General features: G+C 46.5%; 1 protein-coding gene across 9 annotated transcripts in view; it reads right to left on the bottom strand.

The window, feature by feature from the left end:
* ahi1 (Abelson helper integration site 1) overlaps positions 1 to 18,264 on the bottom strand; it is a 537,691-nt gene extending 519,427 nt beyond the window's left edge. For 5 of the 9 annotated variants that reach the window (XM_072499696.1, XM_072499702.1, XM_072499703.1 and 2 more), the window contains exons 1-2: positions 18,118 to 18,264; positions 16,988 to 17,080 (exon numbers count right to left, since the gene is read on the bottom strand). The gene's annotated coding sequence lies outside the window, so the exon portion shown is untranslated. Of the gene's footprint in view, positions 1 to 15,759; positions 15,930 to 16,987; positions 17,081 to 17,928 lie in introns of all 9 variants that reach the window. The other 4 variants (XM_072499698.1, XM_072499697.1, XM_072499701.1 and 1 more) reach the window with 4 other exon arrangements.
* Positions 18,265 to 24,308: the final 6,044 nt, after the last annotated feature.

Here is a 24,308-nt window from a genome sequence, read left to right as displayed (position 1 = left end):
TGCCATGAGCCTGGCTACTACTGCCTTCCCCTGCTGAGTCATCTCCCCCAACAGTATCCAAAACGGTATACCTGTTTTGGAGGGAGATGACTGCAGGGGACACCTGCACTGCCTTCCTGCTCTTTCTCTGCCTTTTGGTCACCCATTCCCTGTCTCCCTCACCAATCCTAATCTGCGTGTGACCAACTCACTGTACTTGCTATCCACGACCTCCTCAGCATCGCGGATGTTCCAAAGTGAGTCCATCCGCAACTCCAGAGCCGTCATGCAGTCTAACAGGAGCTGCAGCTGGACACACTTCCCGCACATGAAGGAGTCGGGGCATCGGCTGCGTCCCTGAACTCCCACATTTGAGCACGAGGAGCGTAACATGGGTCTGGGATCTCCTGCCATTTTTACACTTTACCTTAACTGATTACAAATATATCAAACAATGAATAAGTGAAAGGAATAAGGATTTTACTTACCAATCACAATACTTACCAACCCACGAAGAGTTAAATTTCTCGCAGCTACTTACCTTCCCGACAGACCCCTGGCCACTGCTCCCGCCGAAAATCTGAAGCTATAACTTGCAGATAAAAGAAAAAGCAAAGAGAGAGCTTACCTGATATTCACTCACCCCCTTAGGTTAGAGGAGGTGGAAGGGTGGGAGACACTACAAGAGTAGTGTCTCGGGTTTAGCAACCGTCCAACTTAAATAGAGGTAAAAATCAAACACTTAAGCACCTACCTGATTCCCTAGTTGCACTCCGGCTCCCTCTCTCTCTCCTGAAAATGAAGGCCGGTAGAGCCTGGGGGTAAATTTAAACACCTACCTGAATCCCTGAAAATGAAGGCCGGTAGAGCCTGGGGGTAAATTTAAACACCTACCTGAATCCCAAGCTGCACTCCGGCTTCCTCTCTCTCTCCCGGAAATGAAGGCCGCTGGAACCTGGGGGCAAGTTTAAACACCTACCTGACTCCCAAGCTGCACTCCGGCTCCCTCTCTCTCTCCTGGAAATGAAGACCGCTGGAACCTCGGGGCAAGTTTAAACACCTACCTGAATCCCAAGCTGCACTCCGGCTCTCTCTCTCTCTCCCGCTCCCGGAAATGAAGGCCGCTGGAACATGGGGGCAAGTTTAAACACCAACCTGAATCCCAAGCTGCACCGGCTCCCTCTCTCTCTCCCGTTCCTAGTCGTAGTCGGGTTTCACAAAAAGACACAGTGGTTTCAAAGATGGAAAAAGAGCAACTGCGAAGTTTATTTGGGCAACTGAATTGGTTAGGTAGACAGACTAGACCGGATGTCTTAGAGTTGAGTACAAAAATTAATGATCCTAAAGTAGAATACATAGAGAGCAAATAAAGCAAATAATTTTTTTTAAAATATATATATTTATTCAAATTTTTCAACAGATTTTCAACAAACCCCCCCCCCCCCCCAACAAAAAGAAAAAAAACATGAGAACAATCAAAAATTATACATTGGATTTCCCCCATATACAATAACCCCTCATATGACATTTAAAAGCACCAATAGGGAACCCCCCCCCCCCCACCCACCCACCCAAACGCCCCCCCAAAAGAACCCCGACCCCTGGGCTGCTGCTGACCTCCTCCTAATGCTCCGCGAGATAGTCTAGGAACGGTTGCCACCGCCTGAGGAACCCCTGCACAGACCCTCGCAGGGCAAACTTTATCCTCTCCAACTTGATGAACCCTGCCATGTCATTGATCCAAGCTTCCACACTAGGGGACTTCGCATCTTTCCATAATAGCAAAATCCTCCGCCGGGCTACCAGGGACGCAAAGGCCAGAATACCGGCCTCTTTCGCCTCCTGCACTCCCGGCTCATCCGTTACCCCAAATAATGCCAACCCCCAGCTCGGCTTGACCCGGGCTTTCACCACCTTGGACATAGTCCTCGCAAAACCCCTCCAAAACCCATCCAGTGCCGGGCACGACCAGAACATATGGACGTGATTTGCCGGGCTTCCCGAGCACCTCCCACATCTGTCCTCCACCCCAAAGAACCTACTCAACCTCGCCCCAGTCATATGCGCTCTGTGAGTAACTTTGAACTGTATTAGGCTGAGCCTGGCGCAAGGGGAGGAAGAATTAACCCTACTCAGGGCATCAGCCCACAGACCCTCATCTATCTCCTCCCCCAGCTCCTCCTCCCACTTGCCCTTTAACTCCTCCACCGAAGCCTCTTCCTCTTCCTTCAGCTCCTGGTAAATCGCCGAAACTTTGCCTTCTCCAACCCATACACCCGAAATCACCGTCCTGAATCCCCTGTGCCGGGAGCAGCGGGAATTCCCTCACCTGCCGCCTCACAAACCACCTCACTTGCATGTACCTGAAAGCGTTTCCCGGGGGTAGCCCAAACTTCTCCTTCAGCGCCCCTAAGTTCGCAAATGTCCCATCAATGAACAGGTCCCCCATTTTTCTAATCCCTGCCCGATGCCAGCTCCGAAACCCCCCGTCCATCCTTCTCGGGACGAACCAATGGTTCTCCCGAATCGGGGACCAAACCGAGGCCCCCATCTCGCCTCCACTGCCCCCAAATCTTCAGCGTTGCCGCCACCACCGGACTCGAGGTGTACCTTGTCGGCGAGAGCGACAGCGGTGCCGTCACCAGCGCCCTCAGGCTCATGCCCACACAGGACGCCATCTCTAGCCTCTTCCACGCCGCCCCCTCTCCCTCCATTACCCACTTACGGATCATCGCCACATTGGCTGCCCAATAATAGCCGCACAAATTCGGCAGCGCCAGCCCCCGTCCCTGCCACGCTCCAGAAACACTCTCTTCACCCTCGGGGTCTTATTCGCCCACACAAAACCCATGATGCTCCTACTTACCTGTTTCAAAAAGGCCTTGGGGATCATAATGGGAAGGCACTGGAACACAAAGAGAAACCTCGGGAGGACCGTCATTTTGACCGACTGCACCCTACCCGCTAGTGAGAGTGGCAGCATATCCCATCTTTTAAAATCCTCCTCCATCTGCTCCACCAACCGCGTCAAATTGAGCTTGTGCAGGGCCCCCCGACTCCTAGCTACTTGGATCCCTAGGTACCGAAAGCTCCTTTCCGCCCTCTTCAGCGGTAGCTTGTCTATCCCTCTTCCCTGGTCCCCTGAATGGACCACAAAGATCTCACTCTTCCCTACGTTGAGTTTATACCCCGAAAAGTCCCCAAACTCCCTTAGGATCCGCATGACCTCCGCCATCCCCTCCACTGGATCTGCCACATACAGCAACAGGTCGTCAGCAGACAACGACACCTGGTGTTCCTCTTCCCCCCCGGACCAGTCCCCTCCATTTCCTGGACTCCCTCAGTGCCATGGCCAGAGGCTCAATTGCCAGTGCAAACAACAAGGGGGACAGGGGGCACCCCTGCCTCGTCCCCCGGTACAGCCGAAAGTACTCCGACCTCCGCCGATTTGTAGCCACGCTCGCCACCGGGGCTCTATATAGCAGCCTGACCCAGCTGATGAACCCCATCCCCGAACCCAAACCTACGCAACACTTCCCAAAGATACTCCCACTCCACCCGGTCAAAGGCCTTCTCCGTGTCCATAGCTGCCACTACCTCCGCTTCCCCCTCCACCGGGGGCATCATAATCACATTGAGGAGCCTCCGCACATTTGTATTTAATTGCCTACCCTTCACAAATCCCGTCTGGTCCTCATGAATCACCCCCGGGACAATCCTCAATTCTCGTAGCCAGCACCTTTGCCAGCAACTGAGCATCAACATTGAGGAGCGAGATCGGTCTATACGACCCACATTGCAGTGGATCTTGGATATTGTTAATGAATGGCGCCTGTTTCTGTTACTGTTTTTTTTCCTTTCAAAAAAAAAAAAAGAGGGGGGAAATTGCGTGTGATTGAGTTTCTTGAAATTTTCACCAAATTAGTTTTTCTCTCCAAGGAAGGGGAGACTGTTAAGGAATGGGTTAAGAAACATTCCAATTAGATGTCTCATTGTTTCAATAATTGGCACTGATATGTAAAGACGCTACAGGTGGCCTTTGGGGCATGTGATGTGATGATAGAGTTTGGTGCTGAGTGTGTTCAAAGAAAAATAAAGGCATTTGGGAAAAGGAGCAGATCTCTTGACTCTTTACTCAACAGCAGCCAGAGGCTAACAAAGGCCACCATCCCTGGTTGGATTCCGAAGTCCATGGTTTGCAGGGGATGAAAGGCAGTAGCATGGTGCATACCCCCATGCCCAACAGGCTACACATTGGCCCCGGCCTGCACTGCAGCCCCTGCCCCCACATGTTTCTCAGTGGTGCGCGCAAGATGACTGTCCTGTAGGCCGCGGCAATGGGGGTCCGTGCCTGGACACCGCATCTGCCCCACCCCCGGTCTCATCTTCAGTTTCTTCGGTTTGAGCTTCTTAAAGAAAACAGTAAATTCCAGAAGCAAAAATTGCACAGAAAATCCATCAGTTTAATATTTCAGGCATACAGACTTCATCAAAACCAGAAACTTTAAACACCTGATTAAATGTACAACAAAATAAAGGGGGTGGGGAGATGGTAGGAAAGAAAAAGAAGCCAGTTATGCTGCTTCCTGCCACAAGAAAGCAATTAATGGGTTAAGTGCTACAATCAGGTGCGGAGCGGTTGAATTGCCCCACTCTTCCCTCTCCCCAACTGACTGCAACAGGTTGTTTTGAAAAGGATACATCTGCTAATTCAGTGATTGTTTAACTGTTTACACGCTGTGATCATAAAGAACCAATTGGAGAGATTTTCTTGAGTGTAACAAAGAATGAGGTCACTATACTTAAACTGATAGAAGTAAAATAAAATACATAGCAGGCGCACATGCACACTCACTGGAAGTTCACGTATGCATGCCAATAGATTACAGTCCAGAGAAATAAAGGGGTATACGGTCTATCTACAGTCAAGTCTGTAGTTGGTGATGCGGCTGGCTTGAGGCTGAATTTGGTGCTCTTTGCAACTTTGCTTTGGAGGTCCCAATGCTTCCGATTTAGAAGCCAGTTTTGGCTATGGTCCTAGAGACAGAAGTGCTAGGTTGAATTCTTTTAAAAAGTTTTGTTTGCAGCAGGGGCATCCCTGGTTTGTCACAGTCAGCTTGCAAGGTGGGTTGGAGAGAGAGGGAGGAAGGAGGAAGTCCACACAGGCCTTCTCTTGTCAGCATCTCAGCTGCTTTTCCTCTTTCTGCAGAGAACGTATAAATTTAAACAAACAAATGGAAGGTCTCTCGCATGACTGTCACTCATTGATTCGAACATCGTCAAGTCTAGGGTATTCTCCCTTGTAACGTGGTTCATGACTGGAAATCCTCTCTATCAGCCAGTGTCCCACTGTTCAAGTCATAGAGTTTAACACACTCCCATTGTAGCTTGATGAGTTCATGTCTGGGAACACCACCTCCCCTTGTTGAATATCCCAGATGATTGTCTTGAAGCCTTGCGAATGAGGACAGGATCGGTGGCTTTCTCAAATTCTGGTCTGGCCATTGTTTGGTTTTTGCAGACAAGGATTCTCCACCTCAGTGGGTTAGAAACACAGCAATACAAATTGCATAGCCACCTTTATAGTGAACGCAAGTCATACTTTTAGCCTGTTTTAAAAACTCTGAGTTCAGTTTTTTAGCTAGTATTTTAAAAATCCTCAGTTGGCATTGAAGCATGAAACTGTGACAACAGTTTACAAACCACAAGTAAGAAAAAACCTATACATTGGTGGATGGTGTAAGGAGGAAGGGTAGGAAAAAAAAAAAGAAGGTAAAAAGCCAATACTGTGAATGAGACAGGAAGTTGAAGTGGTACCCCAAAGGAAACTTATCATACTTTGGAACAGAACAGCAAAGCAGTCGCTGAGGTATTTTTAGTCTGTCCGGCAAAGATAGCACACTTTAAGCTAGAAATGTGGTATAATCAGATTTGAAGTACATACAAATTTGTGCATCATGTGAAAATAGTGGGGCCCTGTACAGTTGGTGGTGGCTACCTGCTTTTACCTTATACATGGTGCATCAGGGGCCACTTTACCCGTGCAATTCTTGACTGCTTAAAAACGAACCTTGGCGTTATTCATCATCAGAGAAACTATGACAGTGTTTCTCCCGCTATGTGCCCAAAATACAGCCCAACTACAGAAGTCTACATTTTTCAGCAAACTTTTCAATGGTTTTATTGCACCAAGATCAGTGCGTATGAACAGAAAGGGTGCTAATCTCTATTCGGATGAACAAATCAATCTATTTTCTTGCCAAGTACTTTCTGCCAGCCATCGGACAATACATCAAAATACTGCCACAATGATATGTTTTGGGTAGTAAAGATAGGCTTGATGTTGAAAATGTGTCCTAGTCACCTTTATAACATTCAAACAGAATTACTGACTGGCAAGAGATTACCTTTTTTTCATAAGTGAAAATTTAGCTGATTAGTTTTTAGAAAAATTGCAGTCAGAATCTGTGCAATTATGTTCTATCAACACTGAAATCTTTGTCTTTGCCCAAACTGATCCCGATTCATATTATCCTCATTAACAGCTACGCCCTATATTCCTCAAGCCTTTTATAATGGTAGCCATGATGTGGAGATGCCGGCGTTGGATTGGGGTGAGCACAGTACGAAGTCTTACAACACCAGGTTAAAGTCCAACAGGTTTGTTTCGATGTCACTAGCTTTCGGAGCGCTGCTCCTTCCTCAGGTGAATCCCATACTTTTATAATGGGATATACCTCTATCTTTGTCGCTGCTGAGGATTTCTTTCTGCTCCACTCCCTGGTTTAGGACCTTCTTTGCGTTCCACTCCCCATGTCAGGTCACATGATCTGCTTTGAGCACAGTTTCACTTTTTCTTTTCCTTCCCTTCTGTGCAAGTGCGCAGGAAACCTATCGAATGAAAAGGAGTGAATTGCGCATGTGCTGCTAGTCCCTGGTCTGCGCAGGCACAGCAGTCTTGAGGTCCGTTGGGAACCGAGGTCCTCAAACTGCCATTTAAATCAAGGTAAGTATTTGTGTTTGTTACATAAAACAATTACCTCAAGACTATTAATTTAAAAATGTCACCAAGAAACTATGGTTGAGGTTTGTTTTGTAAAACATGGAGGTTTGTTGGAGATTGGGATGCTGTGCATTAGTGGGTGGTTCAGGGGAAACCAGTTCATCCTTCAGGGAAAATTAGATAAATATTTGAAACAGAGATGGCAATGGGGTGAGAGCAGGATAAGCAGGTTAGTTTGGGTTGCTTTTGCAAACACTGAGCACAGTCACAATGGGGGGGAAAGGCCTCCTTTTGTCATTAAGCCCAAGAGATTCATATCACGGCAAACTCAGCAGCCAATTCTCACAAAGTCCCACGAACAAGCAGATGAATAGCCAGTCTACAATCATGTTGAATAAGGGAGAAACATTAGGTTGGACACCAGACTTCAAAACACTTGACCTTGAATTTCCACCTTAGGAAACAAACAGTGCCTTGTTTCAAAGAACAAAGGAAAGACAGACAGAGTCGTATCTTTAGAAGAAAAGGTTCAGTGGTTTGTACAGATATCATTCCTGTACAACTTGGGCAAAAAAGGCAGCTAACAAAAAAATTACAAATTAAATTATTCAGTTTTCAGGAAGAAACAATGCACAATGTTCTTGGATTTTCCATTTCTGTGCACATACATCAAATGTGCAATTGTTAGAAACTAAATGAGACTATTTATTATTACTACTAATAATAATAATATTTATTAGTCACAAGTAGGCTTACATTGGCAATGAAGTTAATGTGAAAAGCCCCTAGTCGCCACACTCCGGCGCCTGATCGGGTACACTGAGGAAGAATTCAGAATGTCCAATTCACCTAATAAGCACGTTTTTCGGGACTTGTAGGAGGAAACCGGAGCACCCGGAGGAAACCCACGCAGACACGGGGAGAATGTGCAGACTCCACACAGACAGTGACCCAAGTGGGAATTGAACCCGGGAGCCTCAAGTGTCACTGTCATGGAGCCCACTTTTACATGTCTCCCTGCCTGTCACCCCACCCAAAATGTACTTGAGTAAGGGACAGCATGTGGTGCAGTGGTTAGCACTGGGACTACGGCGCTGAGGACTCGGCTCGAATCCCAGCCTGGGTCACTGTCCGTGTGGAGTTTGCACATTCTCCCAGTGCCTGCGTGCGTTTCACCCCCACAACCCAAAGATGTGCTGGTTAGGTGGATTGGCCACGCTAAATTGCCCCTTAATTTGAAAAGGAAATAATTGGTACTCTAAAGTTATATATATTTTTTTAATATGCTTGATTAAGATTCCAGCCCGTGTGTGCATATGGTTGTGTTCACACTTTTTCTTTCAGCTTCTCTCATTTTACTTGGGATCGCCACAATGCTGGTTGATCCCCTTCTCCACCTCCTGTCAGTAACTACTCTTCCTCCAATCCCACTGCACTCAAGTCTTTCACTGCATTTTGCCATCTGGTCTTCAAACCTTTCTCTTCTTCCTGGCAGTTCCATGACCATCACTCTGCTCACCACATTCCTTTTCTCTCTCCTGTAATAAAGTACCATACCATTTCAATCTCTTCGCCACTTTCTTCGATGCTTCCACAATTTTCACTGACCCCCAATGTACTGATTCCTGATCTTGTCCTTTCTGGTCACCCCACACATTCATCTCAGCATTTGCATCTCAATGTTCAGTCCTTGATCCTCTCTTGTTGATGTTGCCCCAAGTTCCTGCACAATATAACATGGCCAGTTTCACAACTGTCCTCTGGAGCCTTCCTTTTAGTTTTGGCAAAACTTTTCTATCACATAACAACCCACTGAGCTTCTTCCCATCAATCTAACCAGAGCTAATCCATTAATTTCTATACTTCCATCATCATGACCCCATGTACTTCAAACCATTCACTTGCTCCAAGTCTTCTCCCATAATACACCTTCGCTCTGACCCACTTTCCTATGTTCAAACTGACAATCCATTTACTGGGTCTTTGGTCTCCTAATCTTCATACTCTTGTCTTCCGGTGTTTTTCTCCAGTTACTCCAGACACTCAGTCATGTCTTAATCTGAATTGCGGTGACGTCATGTAAGCAGAGGTCACACTTGGGGAAGTTCCCAAAGTTTTGGATTTTTAAAACACTTTATTGCCCGCTCTCAGGGGCAATTTTTGAATAAATCGGCGTAGGAAGATATTGTGATGTCAAAGGCCCAGACGAAGAACGGCGGAAAGGAGGGGGCGTACGAAAATCCGTTGTAGAGTGAGCCGATGTCTCAGGAGGAAAAAAAGATGGCGGGGGAAGGAGTACAATGTGGCGCCGCTCCCTTCACGGTGGATTCTCTGATCGAACTCATGTCCGGATATTTTGAAAGGCTGTTCAACAAGCATATGGAGGTAATGCGAAGGGAAATGATGGCTGTGCTGAAAACGTGGGTGGAGGAGGCAATTGCCCCGGTAATAGCGGCTGTGTCGAAGAATGCGACCAAGATAAGAGAGCAAGGAGAGAAGTTGAAAAGGATGGAGGAGGCTATGTCGCAGCATAGCGACCAGATCACTTTGATGGGCAAGGAGTTGGGGAGGGGAATAAAGGACTCAAAGCTAAGGTGGAGGACCTGGGAACAGGTCAAAGAGGCCAAATCTGCAGATCATGGGTCTGCCGGAGGAGGTGGAGGGCCCAAGAACGACTGAATACTTCGCAAAGGTGCTGGCGGAGTTGATGGAGGAGGGGGAAGAACCCTCCCGATATGATCTGGACAGGGCACATCGGTCGTTAAGGCTGAAGCCAAAAGCAAATGAGCCACCAAGAGCAATTATACTTCGCTTCCATAAGTATCGTACCAAGTAAAAGGTCCCAAACTGGGCGAAGCAAAGGCGAGAGGTGAAATAGGAGGGTGCTGCTGGTATACGAATTTACCATGATTTGACGATGGATTTGGCGAAAAGGCAGGCGGCTTTCAGAAGGGTGAAGGCGACACTCTACAACAAAAGTGTGCAGTTTGGAGGGGTCTATCCCGCCAAGTTGAGGGTGACGCAAAACTCGGAAGATCTCTACTTTGGAATGGTGAAGGCAGCGGAGGCGTTCGTGAAGGCTGAAGAATTGGGGCTGAAATGTGATGGAATTGGGTATGAGGTCTGAACTGAGGGGAAGGGGACTGGGCTTTATTTTTTGTTTATGGTGTTTTACATTTCTGTACTGGGTGGTGAGAATGTAGGGGTCTTGGGTTTAGTTGTATATGGGACGGTTGTTATAGGTACTTTGGGCTTGGGGAATATGTGCACTGGCTTTGGTGGGGGTGTTTTTTATTTCCTGGGACTGGCTAATAGAAGGGGGGTTTGGGAGGAGGTGGGTTTGGGTAGGGGCCCCCACACAAGCAAGCAGAGTGTGGTTACTGAACGGGAGTGTGGAGGGGGGGGGGAGGGTCGCAGCCATCGAAGTCTGGTTGAGCAGGTTTTGCTGGGCCTGGGAGGCATGAGGGGGGGGGGGGGGGGGGGGGGGTGATACTGGGTAATGGGTTGATATGGGGAAGTAGTTGTTTTTTTTTGGAGGTGGTGGTGTTCGAAGGTAACAAAAGGCTGGGACGGGTTAGCCTGAGAGGAAGGACCCGGGGCTATGATGATGGTTGATAGGAAGAGCGGGGGATGAGAGACCCCCAGTCAGAATAGTAATATAGACCGTGAGGGGATTGGGGGACCGGTGAAGAGATTGAAGGTTTCACTGATTTGAAGAGCCTAAAGGCTGATGTAGTGATGCTACAGGAGGCACATCTGTGGGTGAAAGATCAGGTGAGGCTTAGGAAGGACTGGGTGAGTCACACTCGGGGTTTGACAGTAGGGCTCGGGGCATGGCGGTACTGGTAAGCAAGTTCCAGATGGAGAAAGTGGTGGTGGATCTGGGGGGCAGGTACGTAGTAGTGACAAATTTGCTGGAGGGTAGGTTGGCGCTTTAATGAGCGCCCAAATGGGACGATGCGGGGTTTGCAAAGAAGGTGATGGGTGTTATCCTAAATCTGGGGGGGGGGGGGGGAGGAGGAGTCTCCCAATCGGTGGTCTGGGAAGCTTTGCAGGCATAGTAAGGGGGGAGGTAATTTCGTTCAAAGAACAATACAGCACAGGAACAGGCCCTACTGCCCTCCAAGCCTGCACCGATCATGAGTCCTATGTAGAGCAACCGCCTGTATCCTTCTAAACCCCGTCTATTCATGTGCCTATCTTAAGGTCGCTATCGTATCTGCCTCAACCACCTCACTTGGCAGTGCATCCAGGCCACCACCACCCTCTGTGTAAAAGAACTTTTGCCGCACATTGCCAATGAACCTGTTACCCCCTCACCTTGAACTTGTGCCCCCTTGTAATTGTCATTTCCGGCCTGGGATAAAGCCTCCAACTGTTCACCCTATCTATAATTTGAACTTGGGGTAATTCGCATTGCACTGGGGTATGAGACAGGGCTGCCCTATGTCCCCCCTTCTGGTTGCATTGGCTACAGAACCCTTGGCCATTGCTCTAAGGAGCTCAGGATTGTGGAAGGGGATAATGAGAGGTGGGGTAGAACATAGGGTGTCCCTATATGCAGATGATCTGTTCCTATACGTCTCGGAGTCGAAGGTATCGATGGGGGGAGCAACGGAGCTGCTTCAGAGATTTGGGAAGTTCTCGGGGTACAAGTTAAACCGAGGAAAAATTGAGGTTTTTATGGTCTCCCCACTGGGAGTGGGAACAGGTGTCGGAGTAGCAGCCATTCTGCTTGGCGCGTCTCACTCTGGGGGTGCACGTGGCTCATGACTGGGCAGGGCTCCGGAAGTTTAATTTTACCAGTTTGGTTGTGAGGGTGAAGGCTGATTTGGCAAGGTGGGACAATCTCCCTTTGTCATTGGCAGGCCAGGTACAGGCTGTCAAAATATGTGTTGCCGTGGTCCCTGTTTCTGTTCCAGTGTCTGCCAGTCTTTCTACCTAAATCGTTCTTCAAGGGGTTGGATACATTGATCTCCTCGTTCATTTGGGGTAGGGTGTGGGTTCCCAGGATTAGAAAGGTGATATTGCAGAGGGGAGGCGAAAGGGGGGAACTAGGCCTCCCGAACCTGCTTTACTATTATTGGGTAGCAAATGCGGAGAAGGTGAGAGGATGGTGTAAGGATGAAGGCGGGCTCTTGCAGGGGGTCGCGATTGCGATCGTAGGCAACCGCACCGCTCCCAATGGCCCCAGGAAGGTATTTGGCGAGTCAGGTGGTGGTGTCCACACTGAAGATTTGGAGGCAGTTTAGGCTGCATTTTAAATTGAGGGCTGGGTTGGGGGGGGATGCCAATTAGGGGGAATCACGGTTTTGGGCCAGGAAGGATGGTCGCGGTTTGGGGTTGCGAGAAGGGTATTAGTGAAATGAAGGATTTGTTCCTTGGGGGACGATTCGAAAGACTAGAAGAATTGGGAGAGAAATATGGATTGACACAGAGAGAGGGGTTTAGGTATGTACAGGTGCGGGACTTCACAAGGAAGATGTTCCCGACCTTCCCTGTAGCGCCGGCCCCTTCATTGTTGGAGGAAGTCTTGTCAGCGGGAGGACTGGAGAATGGAGTCATTTTGACGATTTATGGGAGGATCCTGGAGGAGGGCGGAATGTCCATGGAGGGGATTGGAGATGATATTGGAAGAGGAGTTGGGGATGGTCCTAGAAGAGGGACTGTGGTGTGAGGTGCTGCGGAGGGTGAATGCCTCGATTTCTTGTGCGAGGTTGGGGCTGATAAAGCTCAAAGTAGTGTATAGGGCACACCTCACTAAGTCAAGGATGAGCCAGCTGTTTAGGGGCCCTCCCACATCGCTCACAGGTATCCTGAGGGGGTGGAGGATACCTGTGAGCAATGTGGGAATCATGTTCACATGTTTTGGTCCTGTGCAAAACTAGAACATTTTTGAAGGTCGATATTCAGAACAATTTCAAGGATCTTACATGTGGATGTGAAGCCCGGCCTTGTAGAAGCCATTTACGGGGTGTCGCACCAGCACGAGCTGCAGGTGGGCACGGGGGCAAATGTCTTAGCCTTTGCTTCGTTGATCGGTCGAAGGCGGTTTTTGTTGGGGTGGAGGTCAGCCTCTCCACCCTGCGCCTCGGTGTAGCGGGGCGATTTACTGGAGAAGTAAAACTAAAGAACTGGTCATTGATCTCAGGAATCAAAGCCGTGTACACACTCCTGTCTGCATCAACAGGGCCGAGGTGCAAATGGTTGACCGCTTCAAATTTCTAGTTAATGCATCATTAACAATCTGTGCTGGTCCACCCATGTTGACGCTACAATCAAGAAAGCATAACAGGGCCTGGGGGTTGCTTGGGGCCGTATTGTGAAAATGTTGAAAATTTGTTGAAATAAAAATACTTTCGTAAAAAAAATCTTCATCATCCTCACATTGCTCAATGTCATCTGACTATGACCCCCGTCCCACCTGCTCAGTCAGAACATCAGGAAGCCAATCAGGAAGAGGCTCATTGACAATCCTTGATGTAATCCAAATTTGGATTTGAAACACTCACTCTCTCCCTCATAGAAATTAGGAGATGGCCATTTGACCCATCGAGTTTGCCCTGCCATTCAATGTGATGATCATGACATAGAAAGTCCAGAATGCTTCAGGGCAGAGGGATCAGGGTGTCCTCTTGCATGAAACACAGAAAACTAGTATCCAGGTACAGCAGGTAATAAGGAAGGCAAATTGAATTTTGGCCTTTACAGCGAAAGGAAGAGAGTGTAAAAGTAGGGAAGTGCTGCTGAAACTGTATACAGCATTGGTGAGACCGCACCTGGAGTACTGTGTACACTTTTGATCCCCATATTTGAGGAGGGATGTAGTTGCATTAAACGCAGTTCAGAGGAGGTTCACGAGATTGATTCCAGAGATGATGGGGTTTGTCATATGAAGAGAGATTGAGCATTTTAGGCATATTTTCTTTCAAGTTTAGAAGGAGAGGAAATCTAATTGAGGTATATAAGACGATAAAAGTTATTGACAAAGTAGACATAGAGCGGATGCTTCCTCTTGTGGGGCAATCTAGAATGAGAGGTCATAGTTTAGGATAAGGAGCAACAGATTTAAAACTGAGATGAGAAAAAGTTACTTTTCTCAAAGGGTCGTGAATCTGTGGAATTCACTAACCCAGAGTGCGGCGGATACGGGGACTTTGAGTAAATTGGAAGAGAGACCACTTTTAATCAGCAATGGGTTGAAAGTTCATGGGGAACGGGCAGGAAAGTGGAGTGGGGACGAAGAGAAGATCAGCCATGATCATATTGAATGGTGGAGTGGACTCAAGAGGCTGAATTGCCTACTCCTGTTCCTAGTTCTTACGTTCTATGTTCTTATGGCTGATTCTCTAGCTCAACAATATATTCCCATTGCTTCTCACTCATTCTGGTACACAAGAGCTTTGACTACTGAGGGACAACAAGACTCCTTGGACACGTACTTAGGGTAGAGCAACTACATAATTTGGTAGTGAGTGGCAAAATTGTGGGCAGCAGAACAAGAGGGAGACAAATGAGGAAATACATTGACAGTTCGAAGCAGAAAAGGTTGGATTGGATTGGATTTGTCACGTGTACCGAGGTACAGTGAAAAGTATTGTTCTGTGTACAGTCCAGACAGATCATGCCACACATGAAATAAACATAGGGTATACATAAATACACATAGACACAGGCATCGGGTGAAGCATATAGGAGTGCAGTACTACTCATTAGGGAAGATGAGTGAAGAGATCAGATCAGTCCACAAGAGGGTCATTCAGGAGTCTGGCAACAGCAGGGAAGCTGTTTTTGAATCTGTTAGTGTATTTGTACCTCCTGCCAAATGGAAAAAGTTGGAACAGTGAATACGCCGGGTGGGAGGGGTCTTTGATTATGCCGCCCGCTTTCCCAAGGCAGCGAGTGGCAGGTTTGCATGATGGACTGAGCTGTGTTCACGACTGTCTGTAGTTTATTACGGTCTTGGGTCAAGCAGTTGTCATACCATGCTGGGTTGCAGCCAGATGGTGCATCTGAAAAAGTTGGTAAGAGTCAATGTGGACATGCCAAATTTCCTTAGTTTCTTGAGAAAGTATAGGCGCTGTTATGCTTACTTGATCGTTGCGTCAACATGGGTGGACCAGCACAGATTGTTAATGATGCATTAACTAGGAATTTGAAGTGGTCAACCATTTGCACCTCGGCCCTGTTGATGCAGACAGGGGTGTCTACACGGCTTTGATTCTCGAAATCAATGACCTGTTCTTTAATTTTGCTGACATTGAGGGATTGTTGTCATTACACCACGAGGTTCTCCATCTCCCTCCTGTACTCTGACTCATCATTGTTTGAGATCCGACCCACTGAGGTCATGTAATCAGCAAACCTGTAGATGGAGCTGGAGCCAAATTTTGCCACACAATCGTGTATGTATAGGGAGTATAGTAGGGGGCTAAGTACGCAGCCTTGCAAGGCCCCAGTATTGAGGGCTATTGTGGAGGGGGTGTTGTTGTTTATCCTTACTGATTGTGGTCTATGGGTTAGAAAGTCAAGGATCCAATTTCAGAGGGAGAAGCCAAGTCCTAGGTTTTGGAGCTTTGATATGAGCTTGGCTGGGATTATGGTGTTGAAGGCGGAGCTGTAGTCAATGAATAGGAGTCTGAGGTAGGAGTCCTTGTTGTTGAGATGCTCCAGGGATGAGTGTAGGACCAGGGAGATGACTTCTGCTGCGGTAGTATGCGAACTGCAGTGGATCTAGGCATTCTAGGAGTATAGAGTTGATGTGTCTCATGACCAACCTCTCGAAGCACTTCAAAATGATCACTGTCACAGCCACTGGATGATAGTCGTTAAGGCATGCTGCCTGGTTCTTCTTTGGCACCGGTATGATGGTGGTTTTCTTGAAGCAGGCGGGGACCTCGGAACGGAGTAGGGAGAGGTTGAAGATGTCCGCGAACACATCCGCCAGCTGGAAAGGTGCAGGGTTTGAAAACGCCAAGATGTTGACTTTCATCAAAGACAGAGTTATGAATACAGCTCAGTCCATCATACGAGCCCCCTCCCAACCATTGACTCTGTCGACACTCTCCCGCTGGCTTGGGAAAGCGGGCAGCATAATCAAAGACCCATCCCATCTGGGCTATTCTCTCTTCCAACCTCTTCCATCAGGCAGAAGATACAAAAGTTTGAGAAACGCGCCAAGAGATTCAAAAACAGCTTCTTCCCCGCTATTATGAGACTCCTGAATGACCCTCTTAGGGTCTGAACAGATCTTTATACACATTTTCTCTATATTTGTAGCACTATATACACTTTACCCACTGTCTATGTTTATGTATTTTTATTATGTATCCTCAGATATTTATTCTATGTTATATGTTTTCATGTATGGAGTGATCTGCCTTGGACTGTGCAGACAATACATTTTACTGCACCACGTGACAATAAATCTAAATCTAGACTGTGGAAGCTGGAGAGCCGTGATCATAGAAATTGCAATCATAACACATTGAGGAGACAGATTAACAAAAGATGTGGGAAATATGCATACAATAAAGGATAGATGGCATAACCGGAGTAAAAGAGTATGAAATCAAAGTGGGGTAGGTCCAATACTTTAATTGGCTTATGAATGAAGGACACCAGAAGAGATAGCTTGCTAATCAAGGCAGAACAAAGGATTGGAAAATGCCGAAGCAGTGGAATCAGATGAAATAATTGCAGTATGGACCTGCCTTTGTGAATATAGGGTCCATGTCCTGAACAAGCTAATTAATTGTGTTATGATAACAGCAAATCGCAAGGGCACGGATGCCAAGCATTTTGGTGCCAATATTCAAAGGAATGGGAGAAATTCAACATTGCAAAAACCACCTTGGAATTAAACTCCATGCGCACATTCTGACATACTGATTTTCTTCATGATTTTAGATGGCAAAGTCATTCCAGTTATTGTGCCCTGAAGCAATATATATTCATAAAGATCTTAAATGAAGTCTACCTGTACTCTCAAGGATTCGGTCTTACCTTGTATGTGTCCTGTGAGCGCTAAAAACTAGTTTTTCCCAGAGAAACCCATCAGCTTCAGTTAAATAAATGTTGGACGATAGAAATTGCTGCCTACAAAACAGATAATGACTATGTCAACAATGGTAGCCATGATGTGAAGATGCAGGCGTTGGACTGGGGTGAGCACAGTAAGAAGTCTTACAACACCAGGTTAAAGTCCAACAGGTTTGTTTCGAATCACTAGTTTTCAGAGCACTGCTCCTTCCTCAGGTGAATGAAGAGGTGGGTTCCAGAAACATATATATATATATATAGACAAAGATGCAATACAGTACTTTGAATGCGCGTCTATGCAGGTAATTAAGTCTTTGCAGATCCAGAGAGAGGGGTAATCACAGATTTAAAAGGTGTGAATTGTCTCATGCCAGACTTATTTACCTGCAAAGACTCACATTCACAGTATCGTATTGCATCTTTGACTTTGTTTATATATGTTTCTGGAACCCACTTCTTCATTCACCTGAAGGAGCTGCTACACTCCGAAAGCTTGTGATTCAAAACAAACCTGTTGGACTTTAACCTGGTGTTGTAAGACTTACTATGTCAATACTGTTTTAGCTACCTGCACTAATTTCACTGGAATTATTTCATGTATACTTCCAAAAGACAGGCAAATCTGCTTCGCTTGCGTATACTGACTAATTAATGAATCCACATGTCAATATTTAAAAGTGTTATTATTCCCATTCCATTGTGTCAGGTGATGTTGCTCCACAATTGTTGCTCGTTTGTGTTACTGAGCCCAGTGCATTTTAAATGATAAAACCGGTCTTGCATTAAAACCAGAAAATAGCAGGCATAATACTGATAAATTTGCAGGTGTTGCGGGAGATACCCATTCCAACATGAGGAGAATCAGGCGACAAGAGGTGGCTGCACAGGCGGCAGGCAGCACTCACCTGATTCTGGCAGAATGCAGACCCTCTCTCACCATGGGCAGGGTTTAGGCTTCGGGGGATGCACTCGGCCCGACCCCGCCCCGCTCTGTTTGAAACGGCGGCCTAGCAACGCCGGCACCGCCTCACGCCATGACAACAAGGCTGAGGGAGCCGATTCTGAGCGAGAAACCAATGGCGCGGATTGCTGACCTGGGAGGGAGCGGCGAGGCGCGGCTGTGAAGCCGGGCTGGACTCGGTGAGGTTCCCGTTATTCCCGGTGCCGGGATTCCCGCTGCGGATCAGGATCAGGCTGCGCGCGACTGTGGCGACCAGAGGGGAGCGGGCGGCTCCAAGTGCGTCACAATCGCCCTGGCCGCGCCTGCGCCCAGCCCCCCGCCCCGCCATCCCCCCTGCTGGTCGCAGCTGGCAATCACAGCACCCCTACCCGGCAGGGCAGCGGGGAATCCCAGTCCATTCAGGAAGGTCCGAACTTCAGGTAGTTCCCAGTTCATTCAGGTACATGCACTGAGGCAAGGGAATACACAATGAACGGTAGGACGCTAGAATCCCAGTTCATTCAGGTGCATGCACTGAGGCAAGGGAATACACAATGAACGGTAGGACGCTAGAATCCCAGTTCATTCAGGTACATGCACTGAGGCAAGGGAATACACAATGAACGGTAGGACGCTAGAATCCCAGTTCATTCAGGTACATGCACTGAGGCAAGGGAATACACAATGAACGGTAGGACGCTAGAATCCCAGTTCATTCAGGTGCATGCACTGAGGCAAGGGAATACACAATGAACGGTAGGACGCTAGAATCCCAGTTCATTCAGGTACATGCACTGAGGCAAGGGAATACACAATGAACGGTAGGACGCTAGAAAGGGCCAGGAAGACCTTAGGGTGCATGAAGGCAGCGGGACAGGTAGATAACGTGGTTCATAGATTAGAATCATAGGATCACTGCAGTGCAGATTCGGCCCATCGAGTCTGAAAGAGCACCATACATCGCCTCCTGCCCCCACCCCATCCCTGTAACTCAGTAGCCCAAACCTTCTTGATCACTAAGTGGCAATTTATCATGGCCAATCCAGCTACCCGGCATATCTTTGGACTGCGGGAGGAAACCGGAACACCCAGAGAAAACCCACACAGACACAGGGAGAACGTGCAAACTCCACACACAGTCACCCGAGGCTGGAATTGAACCCAGGTCCTTTGCGCTGTGAGGCAGTGGTGCAACCACTGTGCCACTATCCCTCCCCTAAAAAGACATATGGGATACTTTCCTTTGTTAGCCGAGGCATAGAATATAAGAGAAAGAAAGTTATGATGGAACTGTATAAAATGCTCGTTAAACCACAGCCAGAGTACAGTGTGCAGTTCTGGTCACCACACTGTGGGAAATTTGTGATTGCACTCAAGAGGGTGCAGAGGCGACTCACCAGGATGTTACCTGGGCTGGAGTGTTTCAGCTATGAAGAAAGGCTGGGGTTTTCCTGATAGCAGAGAAGGCAGAAGGGGGATCTCATTTAGGTGTACAAAATTATGAGGGACAGAGATAGGGCAGATAAGAAAGAACATTGCCCCTTAGTAAAGGGGTCAATAACCAGGTGACATAGATTAAGGAGCAGGAGATTTAGAGGGGATGTGATGAAAAGCTTTTTCACGCAAAGGGTGGTGGGAATCTGAAATTCACTGCCTGAAGGGGTGGTAGAGGCGTAAAGCCTCACATTTAAGACGCATTTAAATGAGCACGAAATGGCATAGCATACAAGGCGACCAAGTGCTGGAAAATGAGATTAGAATAGATATGTGTTTGATGGCCAGTGCAGACATGATGGGCCGAAGGGTCTCTTTTTGTGCTGTAAACCTCTATGACTCTAATGTTGCTTTCTGTATATGTTGGGAAGGAACCTCCTCATCCATGGGCGCAATTTACCGGCTGCGTTCTGCCGGAATTAGGACAGGACGAGACTGAAAGATCCTGGGAGAGGCCCATCCCAGGATTCCGACGGTTTTTGCGCCTCGGAAGATCTAACCAGATCTCGCAAGGTGTTGCGATCTGGATCCTGCCCACAATGGGAGGGCGGGATCCAGACTGGCAGAGTTAGGTAAGTTTAGAAATTAACTTAACTATCCCTTCACCAGATGGAACCGGCTCCCGGGATCAAATCCCCTTTCCAAGGAGACCGCAGCTTGTTGCCGTTTAGCACTAGTCCCACCAATGGGGACAAGGTGAAACAGCACTTGGCAGGTCTCCCAGGTGGTGCTAGCCTGGCATTGCCATGGTGCCCCCAGGTGGCACTGACAGGCTGGCAGGGGCACTACCAGGATGCCCAGTGGCAGTGCCAAGGTGCCAAACTGGCATTTCGTTTGAGCCAGGGATTGGGCCCAGAGGTGCCCAGCCTGTATGAGGTGGGGTGTGGGGGGGGGGGCAAGAACCCCCTTATAGGTGGCTGGGACGTTGGGGAGAGTCTGAGGCGCATCTAGTGGTCTAGAGATTGAGGTGCCATTTTCTCTTCCTGCCCTGAGGAGCTCCGCTGTGCAGGAAATTACGCTAAGTGCAGCCTCAGGAGGGCATTCCCTGGCGGGGCGTGAAAACAAAACAGAGTGTCATTAGATAGCAGGGTCGCTCTCAGCAATCCCATCCAGAACAGTCTCCGTTTTATATTGGTTTGATCGCACCCCATGTCTTTTGATCTAAAAATGTTCAATTTTCTGTCATTGGTGTAAAAGCTTTTCTAATATTGTGATTAATGATGAAAGTTTAGTATAGATGATTCTTCAGTACATTTCATTGATGCTCTTTGCTGGGTATAGGTTTAATTGCATGGATTTTGCTGAATGAATGTTCTATTGTGTGTTATATTATGTTGCCATTGAAACAAATTAAAAATCATTGACCTGAAACATTAACTTTCTCTCACCACAGATGCTGCCTGATCTTTTGAGTATTCCCATCATTTTCTATTTTCATTTCAGATTTCCTGCCTCTGTTGTATTTTGCTTTTGTGACCAATAAGATTACACTGCTTCTCCATTGTTGTTCCAATATGCATCACTTTGCAATTACCTGCATTAAATTGCATCTGCCTCGGTTGAGTCTATGTCCTCCTGAAATCTATCTTGCTTAGTATTTACTATATTATTAAGATTTGTATCAGCTACAAGCTTCAAAATTATACTTCCTATGCACAAGTCCAGGTATAAAACAAGAAAAGCAACAGCACTAATATCAATCCAACTACATACTTCTCTCCAGTCAGAAAAATGACCATTCACCACTCTGTACCTCCTATCATTTTTCTGTTTAGAGATCTAAGTTATTACCACACATTTAATACCTTGTGCTTTTATTTCTGAATAAGTCTATTGTGTGGTCCTTTGTCATATGCCTAGGGGAGCACGGTAGCACAGTGGTTAGAACTGTTGCTTCCAGGAACCTGGGTTCCATTCCCGGCTTGGGTCACTGTCTGTACGGGGTCTGCACATTCTCCCAGTGTCTGCGTGGGTATCCTCTGGGTGCTCCAGTTTCCACCCACAAGTCCCGGAAGACATGCTTGTTAGGTGAACTGGACATTCTGAATTTTCCCTTAGTGTACCCGAACAGGCGCTGGAGTGTGGTGCCCAGGGGATTTTCACAGTAATTTATTACAGTACTAATGTAAGCCTACTTTTGACACTAATACAGATTATTATCATTATTATTTTGAATGTCCATATTGTGACGCCTCATGTGCCTTTGGGAGGGAGGAGGGAAGCTACATTTTATGTGGAGTGGTGGCCCCTTGAAGAACTAGGATCTGATTTCTTGTTAAAAAACAGATGGGTTCCAGTGAATCATCCTGGGACCAGGTTGTCCAGGAGATAAATAATAGAAAATAAAAGGGTCAACAAGTTAATTATTGGGGTGAGTAGGTTCCAAGGGCCAATTCTTGGTTCAAACAGTTTGAGAACTTTGAATCAGCTAAGGTGAAGGAAACATCTTTTTCAACATAATTTGGTTGAAATTCTGGGTGTCAACAAAGAAAGTTAAACCTCTTGTTAATTGAAGGACTTTATTAACAGGGAGTTGACTTTATGGTCTAATGAAGCTGAGGAGAGAAAGAGAGTTTTAGATACAAAATTCCACAGTTGAAGAATATTAGGACTTGGAGAGTTAATACCTGAGGTGGCAATGTTTAGGACACCAGGGACACCTATATTGAACAAAGAGTTTTAAACCTTACAATGGTTGGAGAAGATCTGAAGGGACAACCTTTCCAGAACTAAATGGAAGGCCTAAGAAACCTCAGCCTATATACAATTCATTGATACAGTATCCAGTCCAAACGTCCAGGTTTTGATAAATATCTGGTCTAAGGATTTGGAGTGTTCAAGTCCATTAGATATAGAAGGGCAGTAGAGACCCGACTGAAATGTTTGATTTCTTCACAGGGTGAAGACATTGTTGACTAAACCAGCATTTATTGCCCATCCTTAAATGCTCTTGAGATGGTGCTACTGAGCTGGTTTCATGAACCACTGCAGTCCATTTTATGTAGGTGTAGTGCTGTTAGGAAAGGAGTTCCAGGATTTTGGCTCAGCGACAATGAAGGAATGGCAATATAGTTCCAAATTAGGACTATGTGACTGACGAATGTGATATAAAATAGTTACTTTAGAGATATTAGTTAATGTAATGTAGAAATAAGCCACTTTGATTCTGGCAAGTAGAGACAAAGGATTTTAGACCGCATGGAAAAAGCAGGAAGAGGTGTGTCTATGAGAGTGATGCTGCATTGATAGGGGCCGGAGAAAGGGATTGGAAGTGAGCCAATCAGAATAGATCAAACAAGTCAGGAGGGACATAGGATGACCTATGGGTGTCGAGTATGTGAAACTTGATGCCATTTGAATGTATGAGTACTGATCTCTTTGTCTGGGACCTTCACTTAGTTCCCGGGGCTGCAGAAAGCAACATGTTATCTGTATCACTGTGGACTAGGTAGCTTGCAAGCTGAATAAAATAACTTCTTTTTACTTGCAAATCCATCTCGACTTTTATTGAGGCCAAACTGACGGAGAAAAAAATTTGGGATTCTACATTTGGTGCCGAAAACCGGGATTTCTCAGGGTGATCCTGGTCCAACTGCGAAATCAGAATTAGACTGATTATGAACAGGAGGATGGGGAATGAGGGCCCTCAATGTAGAACTGGAAAATGACCGCGCATTGATTGTTCCCCTCTTCTTATCGTCTGATTAGTCTGGTCACTCGCGGTTGGCACAGAAAGACCGCCTCGACGAAATCACAGGTCAGTCTGGGGATTCGCAATTTAATTGATGGGATTTCATATTGTTGTTTCGGCTTGGGTTAGGGTTTTGGGTTGATGTGACATCTCAAATGATTATTCAATTCCAAGTATAAGGGTTCAGAGGCTGATGGGACTTCAGTAATGAAGGTTCAGTCTATTATATGGGTTCAGGGGCTGATGGGACTTCAGTACTGAAGGTTCAGTCCAGTATAACTGTCTTTAAATCTGAAGATGGTTCAACTCTATGTGAGTGTTTTAAATATATAGTTGATTAAGCTAAAATTGTCTCCTTGGACTGTATTGGCGAAAAACGCAGTTCCGAGGACGAGTTGAGATTGTGGGGAATGCTGCATATTGGTTGAAGCAGAAGTCTCTCAAAGGGTTAACAGCAGCAGGAAAAGTTAAAGACAGACAGTGCTTCTCACTCAGGCCTTGAGATAACAGCACCAGTCTGTAGTGTAATCGGATACCTTTCCTTTGAGTCAGTGAACACCGGCAAAGTTACGTTTTGAATTAATTAAAGGAAACCAGTGGGTTTCTCCACCTCTTTGATAAAAGTTATTATTTTCGAAAGCAATTGATTGAAATTGCCAGAATCTTAAGTTTTACTTACTTGAAATAAGGTTTATCTCATTTTATCTGGAGATTAATAGAAACTTAAAGAAGATCATGGACACCATTTTAAAAAGTGTAAATCTGGAGATGATAGTTGATTTTGCTAATACTTATGTGTATGTAAAAGAAAAAAAACTTGTTAAAAGAAAAATTGTTAAGATAAAGAAATAATTAAGTTGTAAATGTTATACAAGTTTGTGTTAAGCAAATTGTAAATTTAGTTCTGAGTTGAGATCAGAGCTAAGCTTGCAAGTTGCAGTAATTCAATTTGAATTTTCAAACATTTTTAAGTTTTAAAAAAAAAGCGCAAGAGATGAGCTACGTAGTTCAATGGCTGGCCTTGAATTGACAGAAAAAGAAAAATTCAATAATTTGGAAAAGTAAGCATATCACCTAAGTCTCTCCAAACTAAGCAGAAACCACAAGGTTCGGGAACAAAGGAAGCTGAAACAGATTCTTTTGAAGAGAAAGAACTCCCC

Source organism: Scyliorhinus torazame, chromosome 4, assembly GCF_047496885.1.
Source record: "Scyliorhinus torazame isolate Kashiwa2021f chromosome 4, sScyTor2.1, whole genome shotgun sequence".
NCBI classification, from domain to species: domain Eukaryota; kingdom Metazoa; phylum Chordata; class Chondrichthyes; order Carcharhiniformes; family Scyliorhinidae; genus Scyliorhinus; species Scyliorhinus torazame.
Note: the sequence above shows the minus strand (reverse complement) of the source record. Positions and strands in the feature narration are given on the sequence as shown.